The 15,049-nt window shown below is 41.7% G+C and overlaps 1 protein-coding gene across 11 annotated transcripts in view; it reads left to right on the top strand.

Moving 5' to 3' along the window:
• RUNX1 (RUNX family transcription factor 1) overlaps positions 1-15,049 on the top strand; it is a 243,420-nt gene that overhangs the window by 61,947 nt on the left and 166,424 nt on the right. Inside the window, exons 2-3 of one of the 11 annotated variants that reach the window (XM_084843690.1) lie at positions 1,224-1,262; positions 14,956-15,016. The exons of 3 other annotated variants lie outside the window; for them this stretch is intronic. The gene's annotated coding sequence lies outside the window, so the exon portion shown is untranslated. Of the gene's footprint in view, positions 1-1,223; positions 15,017-15,049 lie in introns of all 11 variants that reach the window. 7 more of the 11 variants (XM_084843685.1, XM_084843687.1, XM_084843682.1 and 4 more) reach the window with 7 other exon arrangements.

The raw sequence follows: 15,049 nt of genomic DNA, 5'->3' as shown, positions 1-15,049 counted from the left end.
TGCGGTGCACATTATTGATCATATTAATGAAAGTGTAAGGAAATTATTGTTTATATCCCATGTTACTCTGGCAGAAAAATTGCAAGAGTTGGCATTGTTTTGCTAGTGGTTGCACAACCACTAACAGAAGAACTAGGGCAAACAACACTTAGCTTAATGAGTTGTGTAGTGCCTTGTGCAGCAGCTTGTGGAATGCCTTGTGCAACAGCTTGTGGAATGACTCATGAAAAGCTTGTAGAATGCCTTGTCCAATGGCTTGCAGAATGGTTTGTGCAATGGCTTTCACAAGCAGAATTGTGGTATTGAATTTAGATATGGCAAAGTATTGGATTTGGCAAGAATGAAAATAGGATTTCTGCAAGTGGTAGAAGCTTTACGTTAGTGGAATGACACCACTGGATACAACCCAATGAAACAACAAACAGGGATTTCCTATTTCATTCAACATACAATCCCACTCCAGAGCAGAAGCATCCCAAAGCTCAACCACTAAAATTCTACTTTTCCTAAACATTCATCAAATATTTGTATTTGTAACATTCGAGTTACACAGTAGAATTTAGTATAGCTGTAATTTAGTTCTACATGCTTGCATTTAATTGATGATTCCCCCCACCCCCACCAATCCCTGGGGAAAAAAAGTCAACACCCAGGACATTTTCTGCTTTAAACATGCCTGTTGGCCAATTCTTTCTTTTTTTTAAGTTAGCATGATGCCACTCTTTAGGCTGCCTCCCATTATAGCTTACATGGATATGTATAATGAATATTTCCTTTTTTCTTGTTCTTGGTTTGTCCTAATTGATAATTGGACCATAAATCCTGGACATCTTCCATGAGAGCAGCCATTGATGAGTTTTCGCTCTCTCGTTCTCCCTTCCTCCCCTTCCTCTCTTTCCTTCTCTCTCTCTCTCTCTCTCTCTCTCTCTCTGTTCACTTAGCAAATTGCACCATATGTAAAACAAACTAAGTTGGAAGCATGGCTTCTTATTCCAAATCCTGGCATGCAGGAGAGTCACTGAGAGATATCATATGGTCTCCTGGCAAGAGTACAAAGTGGCTCTTGCTGTTTGATCTACTGTCTTAAATTTAAATGCAAAATCTGATAATTGGGTCAGGCAGGAGAAGAAACTAACTAATAAAGCTCTTTTCATTTCCTTTTCCTATATGTCCTTGTTTCATCTTTTCTTTTTTCCTGCTTGGATGATCTTGATGAGCAACAGTAAGTTCATAGTGAAAAGTTCAAAGGTGGACCCTGCCTTGTAAGTATCGCCTCCTTCTAGATTCTTGATCTGTTTCTTTAACATGAACCCTTCCCATGACTTCCCTGCTATTGTACCAATGTTCCACACCAAATCTTTATTTTTGTGAGCCAATGGAATCAAGTAAATAGGGACTGGGAAAAGTTGGATTTAAAAAGTGCTTGAGCTATGAACTGGCTGGCTAGCCTCAGACAAATCGCCCTCAAGTCTGTCTGTCTGTCTGTCTTCTACAGATTTTATTGCATATAACCATAGGTTCTTACAATTTTGCCAAAGAGACAGTTCAAAAGGAAAAAGTTGAACAAGCTGCTCAAATCAGTACATAATTTGCACAAACTACAGCAACGGTTTTTAGGACTTTTATTCTAATCTTTTTAGCAGTGACTGTGAATAAGTTTACTTTACTTTATTAGCAAAACTACTTTATTAGTTACATAGGGATCGGTCTCTACAAGTGGTTTACAGACCTGCTCAGCCAAAGTTGACTGGGGCCAATTACAGTGAGCATACAACTCCCTTGTTACAGCAGCTTCACTGGCTACCAGGCTGTTTCCCATCAGAATTCAAAGTGCTGCTTACGACCTATAAAGCCCTGCCCTACACAGATTGGGACCCAGGGGGAGGGGGTTCTCCATGAGCAATGTACTCCATGCTGGCTGGGTTTGGAAATCATTAGGGATGCATGATGTTGTGGCCATCCAGCAGCCACCCTGGAGCTTATCAGGGAAAGACTGAATTTCCTGAGTCTGCTTAAAGTACAATTCTTTCCCTTAAGTTGGGTTCTCCCTGGTATAGTTGCAGTGTACCCCAACCCCCGCATTGACTTTGGGTATGCTAGCCCTGCCCAGGGGTGTACCTTTCACCGTGACCTCGGCCAAGGGGTGTTTCCTGTGTGTTTCCCATCCCTGCACAAACCAATTAGTGGCTACTCAGAAGTAACTCCCATTGTGCTCAGTGAGGCTTGTCCCCTGAATGCCCACATCAGAATTTACAGAGATCCCCCTCAACTGAAATGGCACAGTCTAAAGCACAAATTCCCTGAAGGCTGTAAAGCGTGATCTCAAAGCTCCAGTTCTCTGTTGTTTGGTTTATTGCCTTAGGAAGTAAATACTTCATACTTTTCTTATAGGGATCCTGCACAGCATCAGGTTAGAAAGGGGCCTGGTTTCCCATCCCTGTGCCCCCCCCAGTCTTTCCCAGCACAAGCATATGTGTCTACTCAGAAGTAACTCCCATTGTGCTCAATGAGGCTCGTTCCCAAAATGCACAGTCCAAAGAGCCACTGAGATTCCCAGGAAAGAAGAACACATTTAGGAGCCTTCATGTCAAAGCCTCAGAGCTTTGATTGATCCAGCACAGCAGCTAGAATATGGTGTTCCTACTGATTGTTTATTTAACGCTCTGTTCTTTTAATGATAGTCACTTTAAGAAAGTACTTAATATGAGGGAGGGAGGAGAGAGAGGAGTGATTTTTATTGAGACAAAAGGTGTTTCCCATCTCTCAGCACAAACATATGTGTGTCTACTCAGAAGTAACTCCCACTGTGGTCAGTGAGGGCTGTTCCTGAAGGTGCATCTGGACTTTCAGGGGAAAGTGGGGAGGGGGGAAGCCTCTCTTATTGGTTGAGCAGCCCCTGCCAGTCAGATTACATTTACTCCAAGCCCCACCCCCACCAGGAAGTATGTTCTGTGAAGTGATTTTTACTGGTGTGGAGAACCTGCTCATGAAGCCCTGTTTGGACCAAAGTGTAGCAAAGCTGATTCCTTTTTTAAAATATGGTGCTCCTCCATTCGCTTCTCCCTCTGTTGTCATGGAAACACCCCCAGGTTATCTGAAAGATCACCTTCTCCCATATGACCCTGCCTGGTCCTTAATATCTTCTGGAGAGGCTCTTGGTTTGAGACCACTGCCTTCAGAGGCATGGTTGGTGGCCGCTTCCAGGCTGTGGAACTCCCTCCCAAGGAAGGCTAGGGTTGCTCCCTCTCTGCTATCCTTCCAACATCAGGCAAAGACCACTTTATTCAAGAAGGCCTTTGGCCTGTGGCTGTAAGTGAGACTGTGGGGTGGGTGCTGTTTTTATTCTGTGTTATGTTTTTATTGTATTTTAATGTGCTTTGTTTTAATCTATTTTAAATTGTTTTGAAAGCTGCCTTGAGTGCCATTTTTGGTAGAAAGGTGGAGGTATAAATCAAATAGTAAAGAAATAAATATCCTTCCTCAGTGATGGCTTTGATGATAAAGGTGGGGAGAGAACCACTGACTTGAACTCCTTGGAGGTAAGGCAGAATATAAATAATAAACATACTAAATAAAATAAACAGGAAATATTATGCTTGGCCCAGGCTAGCTTCACAAGGCATCACCAAAGTGATTTAATAACCATAAGGGCTGGAAACATTTTTATTTTAAAAAAAGAATAGGTGAAAGATTAGGTTTGAAAGATCCTGTATTCTGGATGAATGTACAATTCCAATGCAATTGCACAGTGCAATTGCAGAATCATAAATGAACACAGGTCTATTCACTCTCCTTCAGACCCATTTCCCCATCTTTAAAACCACAGTGGTCTGCCTTGTATGTGTGGATGTATCAAATTAGGAGTATAATGGATGTAGCACACCTGAAATACAATAGAAAGATGATGATGCTGATTTATGGAGTCAGGTGTCATAAAACCAAATTCACTCATGTATTAAACACATGTTGAAAATGAATGCTTGTTTAGGCTTGCCTTTAATACCAAAAACATTTTCATTGTGCAGTCTCTACTGTGGGCTATTTAAACAAAGACAAAGGATCGTACTTCAAAGGACAGATGAGATAAATGAAAACTGAACTTCCTTTTCAAGCGGAATCAGATTATAAGCAAACAGACTCAAACACTGCAATCCTATACATGTCTACTCAGAAGTAAGTCTCAGAAGTAAGTCCTACTCAGAAGTGAGTTCAATGGAGCTTACTCCCAGGTAAGCGTGTACACGATTGCAGCCTAAGGCTCAGTGCTAGTGGATGGGGGGCGTTCAGTAACAGTCCAGTTAATTTCTGTGCTAGGGGGAACTGCTTGCCTTCAATAACATGTTCATGGTCAGGCTCATGACTTAACTAAGATAATTCACAAATGGCCCACGTTATTGGCTTCTTTTCTTCCCTGTGCTTCTTTCCAAATTTTAGCCAAAATAGAATGCTCTAATCTTCAAAGGAAGCATGAACTAACTTAGAAAACGGAAGTGAGTCTCCAAGGTGATTGACGATTACATGCACTCCATCTCTCATTTATTTAGTCTAAAAAGGCTCTTTAAAATCTTGGCTGTCGTACTGGTGTATATCATGCTGGGTGGCCGCTAGAAGAGACACATCAGCTCTGTTGTGATTGCATTAGAAAGCCTTCTAAAGAGCGTAGAAAAGGTCACCAAAGCAGCTGAATGTTGGGAAGAAGGGACTGAATGATAGAGATTTAATTGATCATTAGGGTCCCTGCTATGGCATATTTAACACACAGAAAACCCAGCAGGATTCCTGAACTAAGAGCAATCTATTTTATTGCATTATAATTACCTTACTAATGACTGATGTTCAGCTAATTGCATTCTTACATCTTTGCTGTACATCTCACCTCAAAAGAATCAACGATTGAAGTAGATTCCCATCAGCATCAACATAAACAATGTACAAAGTGACCGACGGGGTTTGTCCTTTAAAGAGTTCTTTCCCATCTTCACTGGTTCATTTCAAGCCTGCCCAGAAGCCATACATGTTTAATCACAGATGTGTGAAAGTTGGCTATGCACGCTGGTGGTGAGCACTGGGCCCAGGAATGGGCCCAGTACTCTTCAACTTTTTTGTTAATGACTTGGATGAGGAGGTGCAGGGAATGCTTATCAGATTTGCAGATGACACAAAATTGGGTGTGATAGCTAATACCCTGGAAGACAGAAACAAAATTCAAAGTGATCTTGATAGGCTGGAGCACTGGGCAGAAAACAACAGAATGACATTTAATAGGGATAAATGCCAAGTTCTGTACCTAGGAAAAAGAAACCAAATGCACAGTTACAAGATGGGGGATACTTGGCTCAATAATACAAGCAAGAAGGATCTTGGAATTGTTAAAGAGCACAAGCTAAATATGAGCCAGCAATGTGATGTGGCTGCAAAAAAGGCAAATGCTATTTTGGGCTATATTAATAGCAGTATAGCTTCCAAATCATGTGAAATACTAGTTCCCCTCTAGTCAGCACTGGTTAGGCCTCATCTGGAGTACTGTGTCCAGTTCTGGGCACCACACTTTAAGACGGATGCAGACAAACTGGAGAGGGTTCAGAAGAGGGCAACGAAGATGATCAGGGGACTGGAAACAAAGCCCTATGAAGAGAGACTGAAAGAACTGGGCATGTTTAGCCTTGAGAAGAGAAGACTGGGGGGAGATATAATAGTGCTATTCAAGTACTTGAAAGGTTCCCACAAAGAGGGAGGTCAGGATCTCTTCTCGATCATCCCAGAGTGCAGGACACGGAATAATGGGCTCAAGTTACAGGAAGCCAGATTCCATCTGAACATCAGGAAAAACGTCCGGTCTGTTAGAGCAATACAACGATGGAACCAATTACCTAGGGAGGTAGTGGGCAATCCCACACTGGAGGCGTTCAAGACGAGATTGGACAGCCACTTGTCAGGGATGCTTTGACTTGGATTCCTGCACTGATCAATGGGTTGGACTTGATGGTCTTATAGGCCCCCTCCAACCCTACTATTCTGTGATTCTATGAATGTGCCCTCTGTACATGCTGAGATGCACTCTGCTATTTAATATTATTTCAAGCATGCCAGAGAAGAGCCCAATTTTAGCTTTAGCCATCCCAAGGAGAAACAGGTATAGTTGGAGGTAATCTCTGAACGTTTCTGCCAGCATATTTGTAAGACTCATAAACCAATTGTGTTCTGATCCAGACATAAATCATTTCATCATCATTTATTTATTTATTTTGTGGCATTTGTGTACTGCTGAATATAATAAAATCTCTCAGCGGTTCACAATAAACGCTCAAGTGCAAAGCATGCTATAGAAATAGAGATGCTGATATGCCAGCAAACATAGGTGTCCACAGTAGGGGGCAAGGGGGGAGTTGCCCCCTTCCAGAAAAGCCATAATCCCCTTATTCCCTGCTTTCAGTAAGCAAAGAAGTACCTAACCCTTGTAGAACCCAAGGTATCATATGAGGCTAAATGGGCAGGTGCTATTTTGCCCATTTGTTTGGTGAGAAACTGGCCTACTTGCACTTTTCAGTATTTTTAGCCAATGAATGAAGTCACACAGTGATCGGCACATCTGCAGTCTAGAGAAAGAACTTCCTGGTTCATTTTAAGGCATTGGGAAGGGGGTGTCTTTCCTAGTGGGAAGTGATCACTGGCCCATAAAACGACCAGACAGAAATTGAGGATTTTAGTGCAGCTGTAACTGGGCAGTAGTGTGTCCATCAAAACATAAAAGGAAGCATTCATGATGTTTGTTGCTCAGATCTTCTTTTAAAATTATTTTTCTGAGTTTTAAACTTTTTAAAAATGACCATGTTGATACAGGCAAAGTCCATCATTTGTATACCTATATTGCAGAAGGCAGAGATATGGCTAAGAGAATGTGGGCTACACCAGTCCTGCAAGGTAGCCCAGTGTTGTTATACCCATTTTGCCGCAGGTGAAGGGGGCTAAAGTAGTATATGAGAACCCTGCAGTATGGTCTCATTTTGTTAGGGAAATACAGTGAATGGGAGGCTGTGAAATTGATTGTAGGACTTGTGTAATTTATTAAGGGCTAGAGGGGGTTGTGACCTATGGATATGTGTATATAAAAGAACCTGCAAGTTTCAGTTTCTGTTTCCTCCTGGAAGCCTGGGTAGAACCTCTCCCTCTCTTTCTCAGTGCAGGCCTTGGACTTGAGGTCGTGTGTGCCATGCTACTCCCCAGAAGTTAGTGTTTTCTCATGTATTAACCTTGTTGAGAAAGTACCTGACTCTCTTGTGTGTTGCCTGGAAAGCAGTGTCTTGTGTTACCTGGACTGCCAACTTGAGCAAGTAAGCTCACCTTCCATATTAACCACACTGAAGGGCCATTACAGGGGTGAAGAGAGAAGGGAAGTAGTTGAGAGTTTCAGCCACAGGTGGAAAGATGTTGTGTGGACACCAGGTGAGAAAAAACAGAGGAGCAGACTTGGTATATACATTTCTCTGAAGCCAGGTCTACCTATCTCAGCAGACCTGGTGCCCAGGCCTTCTCAGTGCTCAATTACCAGATCTATCAGAAATGATAGACCAGTTCTCTCAAGGCTTATTTCAAATGTGCAACCAGACACAAAATATGCAGGCCCAGGAAAAATGTGCAGTTCCAAAAGAATATCTGTACCATTTAAAATTCAAGTCATGGAAAAGTTGTATTATGTTAGCTGGTGTAAAAAGTGGCTACTAACAATGTTAAAAGTAAAGCGAGCACTCAAGTCTCCTCTAGAACCCTAAACCTTGATCAAATGTACCCATTTCTCCTTCCCTTGTCAAACAGACATAGACATAAAAAAAAACATAGACTCCACTGCTACTCTCCAACCAAGAGTGTTCACCAATTATTCCAAGATGAGATCATACTAGATTAGAACATGGCACCACTTTGTTGAGGGTGAAAGAAGAGAGTGCAAAAGCTGGTTTGAAACTCAACATTAAAAAAACGAAGATCATGGCATCTGGCCCCATCACTTCCTGGCATATAGAAGGGGAAGAAATGGAAGCAGTGACAGGTTTTACTTTCTTGGGCTCCAAGATCACCGCAGACGGTGACTGTAGCCATGAAATTAAAAGACGCTTGCTCCTTGGGAGGAAAGCTATGGCCAACCTAGACAGCATAGTAAGAAGCAGAGACATCACCTTGCCGACAAAGGTCCGTCTAATCAAAGCTATGGTTTTTCCAGTAGTAATGTATGGCTGTGAGAGCTGGACTATAAGGAAGGCTGAGCGCCGAAGAATTGATGCTTTCGAGCTGTGGTGCTGGAGAAGACTCTTACGAGTCCCCTGGACTGCAAGGAGGTCAAATCAGTCAATCCTAAAGGAAATCAACCCTGATTGCTCATTGGAAGGACAGATACTAAAGCTGAAGCCACCTAATGTGAAGAGAAAACTCTCTGGAAAAGACCCTGATGCTGGGAAAGACTGAAGGCAAAAGGAGAAGGGGACGACAGAGGATGAGATGGCTAGATAGCATCACCGATGCAATGAATATGAACTTGAGCACACTCCGGGAGAGAGCGCAGGACAGGAAGGCCTGGCGTGCTATGGTCCATGGGGTCACGAAGAGTCGGACACGACTGAACAACAACAACAACAACAACCACTTTCTGAGAAATCATGTGAAGTTGTCAGTGTTATCAGGGCCGGCCTTAGGGGTGGGTAAGCTGGGTGGTCACCTGGGGCACCGAGCTAAGGGGGGCTCCTAGCTTAGTTCAGTGGCTGTGTTGTTTGAATGTACTGTCTGCATTGAGCTGGGGTGGCAAAAAGCAAGTGTCTGTAACCTTTTTTAAAAGATTCTACAGGTAATTTGATACTAGCTACTGAAAGGATCCTCCTTCAGTTAACTTTAACGTATGTTTCTTTTTCAATTCTACTTTGCTGTCGTTTGCACTAGGTAAAAATCAATAGAACTCAGCTGTACTTTGAGGCAACGTTACTGAGCACTTAGCACTTCAAATACTGTAAACACTATAAGCGCTATATACGTAAATGATAATAAAATAAAGTCATAAACTGTAAGAGGTCAGCTGGAAGCACATCTGTCATTCTGCTTAATCCCAGGTCAAGGAGGAGCTGTAAGTGAGAATTCTCAGATGTAGTCCATACATACAATAGTTCTCACATGTGGCCCCAAGATTTCTACACATGAGCATGGGTCCTTCTAGGGGGCAGCAGCAGGGCCCCTAATATCACACCTGCAGCAGGCTCCATAAACCCACTGGGTGGCTCTGCAAAGCTGACCGGGGCAGGGGGCACCAAAGGTACTCCTTGCCGAGGGTGCCATTTATCCTAGGGCTGGCCCTGAATGTTATGTTGAGGGTGGTAATGCCAGAAAATGCCTATTATGGCTAGGGATGTCAGAGAAATCTAATTGTGGGGGTGGAGTTTGACGGGTTTTCCTAGGCTCGGCCCCCTGGAGTTTGTTTCAGTTTCCGTTGCTGTTTCAGTTTCTTGTTCATTCCTGCCATCTAAGTTTCTGTTTCCTGAGCTAAAACATTTTTTTTCCCTCTGATCTTCTGTTGAACTTTTATCAACTCCTGCTTCCTGCGCAAAACTTCACAACCTCTATATTCTAACTAAATCTTTGACCTCTAAACTATTAGCCTTTTGGCTGAATGACTAGCATACACACACACGTGCACACACACACACACACACACACACGTTTAACTGCATAATATTCTAAAACCAAACTAAATACAAAAAAGGAAAACAGTTATGCTCATTTACACACCCTCATTCCAAATAAAGTTTTGTTGAAATTTGTGATGCCTCTTGTGTGCAGCTTAAATATAACACTCTTCTGTATTGGTGCTGTCAAACTCCCAGGATTTTCTGCCATTCTGTGTAATTTTCTAAATATCATGGAATGTGGCTCTAAGCAACAAAGCACACATACAAGGAAAATGCACAGATGTGTTGCAGCGGTATGCACTATGTGCATGAATTGCAATCATATGCCACTGTGCAGGTTTGGCCTCTTCCCCAGAATAATTCCTGCAGACACCCATGCCAGCGTATTAGGCTGCAATCCTATACACACCTACCTGGACATAAGCCCCACTGAGCACAATAAAACTTACTTCTAAGTAGATGTGTATAGGATTGCACCATTTTCTACCAAAGTCCCTTTTTACTGTGTGTTTTGTATGCAGCCCTATAAGTCAAAACCTCTAACCAGATTGCACAATATAACGCAAACGGAAAGCTGCCTTGCAAACATGTGATTGGCAGTTGTGATTCAGAAAACTAAAGGCTCAAAGTCTTTTATTTGCAGGAATATCAGGGAGTTAGTTAAAAATCAACACAGTGAACCCTGGTACCTGTCAAAATATTTCCAATGCCATCTGTTTTATGATGAGGTCAAAAAGCTGGTCTTATCTCCTTTTATTGTGATTGTGTACAAAACACGTATCTCTTTCTAATAAGTGTGGATGGTAACCAAGTGCCCTTTGTGCAGAGGAAACCACATGTTCATCAGTACTCACCTACTGAATGATAAGTTTCTTGGAAAGCTGGTCACAGGAGACACGACAGTAGATGAGCATCTTGGAAAACCTTCTTGTCTGGGCTCAGCCACATGACCTTTCTATTGGTGTGTTCCAAAGGTTTACTGAGTTTGCTTTTGCAGTCACATTACTTGGTTTTTCACAGACAGGCCCAGATGCACTGGCATTGAGGGCTTATAGCAGGGGTACCGAACACTTTTATGTGGTGGGGGTCCAAATTGCTCCACACCAAGTCCTCCGTGGGTCAGATAACATCAGTAAGTGTGTCTCTATACGCCTTATAGCAAACCCATTCACACAACCAAACACACGGATCTGCTGCCCTCAAAACAATGTTTCACACACACTGTCTGCACTGCTCAAAGCATTTTTGTGTGTGAAAAAGAAGTTGCCTATTGTTCGCGCTGCATGCTATCATGAACCAGTAGATTGTTGTAATGGACTTACTTTGGTAATACATGCATTGCATGTATTGTTAGGTGAAATATAGGAAGAGTATTTTTCTCTCTCTCAGTATGGAGAGATAATATTTTAGACTCCAGATTAACTCCGCTTCTCCTACTTGCTTCTCCCGATAAGGCTACAATCCTATGTACACTTACCTGGGAGTACATCCTGTTAAATTCAGTAGGTTTTACTGCCAAGTAAACATCCTTAGGATGATGTTTAGGATTTATAATAATTGTTATAAATACGGAACAGTGGATTTAATTCCAAAATCTATCAAATTATATAGTTGCACAGTCTCTGGTGGCCTTTCATGGCATTTTGGAATGTGTGGATGGCTGAGAAGCAATAATGATCAGTCCCAAATACAAAATAAACATGAATATGTTGAGCAAGAGACTAAGGGTGCAATCCTAGCATAGCTGGCTGGAGAATGCTGGGAGCTGAAGGACTTTTCTGTTTAAACATGCATAGGATTGCACCTTAAACTAAACATTTGTCATGTTGTATGCGGCTATATCTTTTAATGGAAAAAGTAGAGCTGAGCTGGGAAGTCTGAAACCCTGGAGAGCCACTTCCAGTCAGTGCAGACAATACTGAGCTAAATGGACCAATTATCTGTCTTGATATAAGAGAGCTACCTATGTTCCTATGCAAAATACTTTTGAAAGCCCTTGAATACAAAAAGCGGTTCAGAGGTGTGGTGGCGGTGGTAGGAAACCTCTGGGGAGAGAGACAAAAACCCAGACGTCCTTTTGTCCATTTTATCAGCAATTTCACTCTCTTCCTGTCCACTCTACTTTGAATGGCACCATAAATCACTCAACATCTTCTACAACCATATTTAGCTTGGCCGTATGTAGCAAAGTCCTCTTGTGACTAGAATTAATCTTACGTTCAACACTGTGTTCAAGATAGGTCTATCAGTAATTCAAAAAGAGTGTAGTGGGTTTGGTTGCAATGTTCATAATATTTTCAATTACTAACCAACAAATGGAGCAAAGTGACCAGTATGCCATAGTATATGAGCCTACTGGGAAAGCAAAACCAGAGCTCCATCTTATAGACCCCCATGGCACTGTAAATAGGAAAGTTACTCTTCTTAGTGACAGATCTCCATAAACTTTATCAGCATTTTTGTTTTTATGTTCTGTAAAGTGAAAAGTTGTTGATAATTCATTAAAAGAAAAATACTGGAGCTCTGAACTTCTAATAGTAAGTAGAGGGGAGACAGTAAATTGGTAGCAGTGGATGGATAGATCATGCAAGTTATATGAAGCATGGGAGGAGCTAACAATGGCATGTCTTTAATTATGGTTCTTAATCTCACAGCACAGTACTCTAAGTTTGTGTGGTGTAAAGTTAGATACCATTTTTGCTGACATTTCAAATGCCTTCCAACTTTCTTCTTAAATGTGTTCCTATGTTGTACGTGTTTTCATTAAGAGCAGGGAGGGCAGCATGAGAAAAATACATTCCTTTAGTGCTGAATGTATGTGAACAAAAATGATCTTGACAGTTTACAAAAACAAAATACTCTTTGACTTCTCAGATATTAAAGAAAAACAACCAAATGTTCCCAGTAGTTCCTTAACACAATTACTTGATTAGAGAGAGGCATTTCATTTCCTAACCACTACAGGAATAAGCAATATAGTTGTCAATAATTTTGCAGTCAGGCCTTGGATCTGGTGGCCAGCATCTGACCACATCTTTACATGGTCATTAATGCATTTCCATCAGCACTTAAAAATGAACCCAGCAAAGCCTTCAGCACCTTAAGGGATTTTGCTGGTGTGCTAGTGACCTTTTCCTCATCAATTTCCAGAATGTTTTTCCACTCCTGAATATGCAGCACATGATGCACATCATCATGTTTTACATCAGGCCTCCACTTAAGTCATACCATGTTATGATCAAGGCTGCCTTTTCTCCTGTTTTCATCTAGTGACTGACAATGTCTGGTGGATGCAATTCTCATAAAAGGCCACAACCCAAAGTTCAGTGATGCTCTGATGGATCCATGGAGGTCTGTGCTAACTAGGCTTTTCAGCACTGGGAACTGCTCCATATGCATATGCCTGTGGCACACTCGGAGCATTCTTTAACCTGGAAGCGAACATGATGTAGTCCATACTTGCAGAAAACGTCATTTTCCAACAAGACCCTTGACATGAATATTAGAGAGACCAGCTTAACATAAATAGAATTTGTTCTATGGGAAATACTATTTCGATCTTTAGTCCATCAAGGATGGAAACATAATATCAATAAAAACAACAAAATGACACCAGTAAAACAGCATATCAATTAAAAGCCATTTTATATTTTATCTTGGTCCATACTTTGGTTTTATTCTGTTTTAAACTTATTTTTTTATTTTTTTATGTTTTGCTATGACTGAACAACAACAACAATGTTATTATAGTTTATGGTTTTAAGTTATGTTCTGTGAACCACCCAGAGAGCTTCGGCAAATGGGCAGTACAGAAATGTAATAAATTAAAATAAATAAATAAACACATTAGAAGCAGGCGGGTTTTCAAAACTTTTGAAATGCTGCAGCTGTGGGAGCCAATCCCTTGGGAGGGAGTTCCATAAGGTAGGGGCCACAACTGGCATGGTCCTGACCCTAGCACCTGCAAATCTAGTTGACTTGTCTAAAGATGGGCCAACAGTAACTGGTCTGCATTGTAGGCAAATATGGATGTGTGAAGGGAAGATCCATCAGTAGGGATTCATCTTGATGGCAGTATGCAGTTTCCAGCTTCAGAGGAAAACTCTTTCAGGTGGAGGGCCAAACTAAATTTTGAAGAAAGTTTGAGGGGCCACCTTCCAGTGGTAGGTGGGGCCTTAGGCAAAAGGGGTGGGACCAAAAATACAAAAAAAACACACAACACCTCAGCATATTGTAGCTTAAAGCTCTTACTGCTCATAACTAAGTCTTACAAGAGGCATTTCAACCTTTTAGAATGGGGAAAAAAACTGCACAAACTGGGAAACCACCAAATGAACAGTGGTTGGGAGAAAGGGGGCAGGGCCGGGGGAAGGGGCGTGGCCATATGGGGAAGCAGGATTTGGCCTCTGAGCCTGAGGTTTCAACTTCTAGCCTAGAAGCTGGTGGGAACAGAAAGCTAGACCAGATGGCCCCTTGGTCTGATCCAGTAGGGCTTTTCTTATGTTTTCATGTGAAAAAAGAACACAAAGCCATCACCAAAAAACAGGATCACAAATAAGCTAACACTCTTCCTACATATAAAAGACCAGTTGGCCTTCTTATCTGAGTGTATATCTCCTCTCCCCCACCCTCCACCCCAAGAATTTAAATGATTTATTGTTTGTTAAGGAATAATAAAAGAAAACAGAAATGAGTCTTCCTAGAGGAGTAGTCAGCAATGAGTGGCCATGGCCAGATTCAGCTCATGGACAACTGCCAGGTTTCCCTAGTGATCTGGGAGAAATTTGGTTCTCATGTTAAAGTGAATCTATCTAAATTGGCTTCCTGAACCAATATGAGAACCGAAACAGTTATCTTTATGTATTTGTACCACTTCAAATTTTGTGATTCTGTCCTCCAATTAAAAGATGTATACAAAAATGTGGATATTAAGGAAAATAACATACCAAAAATGCATTCTGTCAGGGGAAATGGCCTGCACATATTAAGCAAAACTGCATAAAAATGTGCATGTTAGGAGAAATGGGCATGAAAATGCATACACATTTTGTGCAGCTCTTTAAAAAAATAGTAAACTTATGCTGAAACAGGACAAAACAAATTTAAGATTAGACAAATGAGAAATGGGAAGAAATCAAAATTGACAGATTCGCCCATCGCTCATTTTCCCATCATCTATCTGAGTTCCAGAAAGAGGGCTTTTGGTCCCAAAGGCATAAGAGAACTTCTAGAAATGCATGGATTGTAGCATCCACAGCCTTCCTTCTTGCTATTTCTCTTCCCCACCCAGGCAATGCAGTGGGGCAGTCCATTGGTTTCATGTTTGGAGACAGCAAAGGAAGAATGGGAAGGTGAGGACACAATGTGGACCCTTGCCCCAGTGA

The sequence above is a fragment of the Heloderma suspectum genome, chromosome 3, assembly GCF_057233095.1.
Source record: "Heloderma suspectum isolate Gila_16-S chromosome 3, 16-S_ref, whole genome shotgun sequence".
NCBI classification, from domain to species: domain Eukaryota; kingdom Metazoa; phylum Chordata; class Lepidosauria; order Squamata; family Helodermatidae; genus Heloderma; species Heloderma suspectum.
This window is presented reverse-complemented; position numbering and strand designations above follow the sequence as displayed.